Source organism: Desmodus rotundus, chromosome X (genome assembly GCF_022682495.2).
Source record: "Desmodus rotundus isolate HL8 chromosome X, HLdesRot8A.1, whole genome shotgun sequence".
Taxonomy (NCBI): Eukaryota; Metazoa; Chordata; class Mammalia; order Chiroptera; family Phyllostomidae; genus Desmodus; species Desmodus rotundus.
In genome coordinates, this window is record NC_071400.1 from 55,605,392 (window position 1) to 55,607,551 (window position 2,160).

At 36.9% G+C, this 2,160-nt stretch overlaps 1 pseudogene; it reads right to left on the minus strand.

The window, feature by feature from the left end:
* Window positions 1-1,074: 1,074 nt before the first annotated feature.
* On the minus strand, window positions 1,075-1,377 carry LOC112296289 (large ribosomal subunit protein eL37 pseudogene; annotated as a pseudogene).
* Between the last annotated feature and the right edge of the window lie 783 nt (window positions 1,378-2,160).

The window sequence follows — 2,160 nt, forward strand, 5'->3', positions numbered from 1 at the left end:
TATTGTTAATTGTGATGATGGTTATGATTTAAAAAAATAAATAAGCATAGTTAACTACTTATATGTGAAATGACATAATATCTGTGATTAACTTTGAAATACTTCAGGAAAAAATGAGGGGATAGGAATGAATGAAACAAGGTTGACAAGATCCTGATAACTGTTGAAGCTGGGATATGGCTCATGGTGGTTTAATATACAATATTCTCTTTACTTTGGGTATATTTGAAAGTTTTTCATAAAAATAAACAAAATTTTCTTGAACTTCCTCCCCAAGCTGAAGTGTCTTTCCTAGATACTCATTAACAATGCTATTATATTATCCCCGAAGTGCTCCCTTTAATAATGTGTTTCCTGAGTAGTCTTCACTATTATACCATGAATTTATTCAAATCAGAGAACTGAAATATTTTTAATTTATGTATCGCCATTCTTGGTAAAAATATTAAAATATAAAAGGATTACTTGTGGACAAATTATTTATTGAGTTAAATATCCATTTTGGAATGTTTCTTTCATGTTTTAAAGCCTCTTTGTCTGAGGAGCTTCTTTTCAGGACTGTCCTAGAGCAGTCTCAGGTGCTGATAATGCTCTCCTATTTCAGCCACTGGCTTTTAGAATTAATTAAGGAGAAAGCCATTATAACACATCCTGTGCTAAGAATCAAAACACTCCATCACTAGTTGTCTTTAATTAGAAGTAGCTGATTTTCTACTTTTCTCAAAGAATATCCACCTTCTCCCAGTAGGTTTAAGCTGCAACTCTGCTTTAACAGATATGTACTTCCTTACCAGTTCTCCAGCTATTACTGTGGCCTCCAAAACCATCATTTTCTATGTTTTGAATATAGATTTAATGCACATTTATGACAGTGTTTGTGGGGCTGCCTACAGGTCTTTTGTATGTCTACTTGCCAGGCACTTTGTGTATAAAAGTAACAACATATGTTTAAAATATATAATATATATTTGAATAACCAAATATTGATGTTAAGATACATTCCCTTTGATTGTTAAAAGTATAACATGGTTCTGCATATATATATATGAATCAGAACATTTATTGTGTGACTAATCAGTGAAATCTTTGAGATGAACTGGATGCGGCAACAGCTGCCATCATGGGTTTAGGTGTTGTTTCTTCACAGAATCCATGCCTGAATTTGTGGTATACAATTTTTAGGTGCCATATGCAAACTCTCCTGGTGGTGTTTCTTTGTTTAGCCTTGGCACTCCAGTTATACTTCCTCTTCCACTTGGTGGGGTAGGTGCCCTTGCCACAGGTGGACATCTGAGGGTGGCAGGCCTTTGAGCCACAGCACTGCACAGTATGTATCTTTTTGTGGAGCTTGCCAAATGATGATATCCCCTTCTTCATCTCCCTTCTGTGCCTGAGATCAAAGAGGCCAGAAGCCTCTTCTGCCCATCTTGAAGCACTGAGGCCTTCATCATCAAATACTTAGAAGCAAGTTAGTCACTCATTCACCAAATACCTCTTAAGCTCTTATCATGTGTTCCAGGCCCTGTTCTAGGCCCTAGGGATAGAGCACAGGATGAGTCACACAAACACCTCTGCCTTCTGGTGTTTATACTTTAGAAAGTTCCGTTAGTTCCATCTTAGAGATGCAAATAACTGGTAGGAAAGTTCTCATTCAGACCTCTCAATCAGAGTTATTCATTCATATCCTATACTCCTCCTTTCCCACCCACTAGTCAAGAACCTCACCATAATCATTTTCCTCTCACTTGCATCATCAGTTTTCTTTTGTGTACTGGATCATTTTTCATCAACATAAATACCATGTCACAATTTCTCCAAATTAAGAAAAGACCCTCTTGACTCCATATTTTTCTCTAGTTATCACCCTGTTTCTTTGCTTTTTATACTGCAACAACTCCTGAAAAAAATTGCCTGTACTCATTGTTTCCACTTTTTCTCTTCCTGAATGGTTATGTTATCTCCTCTGATTCCCTCTAGAACCCACTCATACCAGCTGTTTTCTTCCACTGGAATAGCTTTTGTCAAGTTCACCTATGACTTCCACTTTGTTAAGCTCAATAACCAACTCCAAGTCCTTATTGCGCGTGACCTGTCAGAAGCATTTGACTCAGTTGATCAATTCCTTCTCTTTGAATCACATCCAAAACTCCACATTCTCCT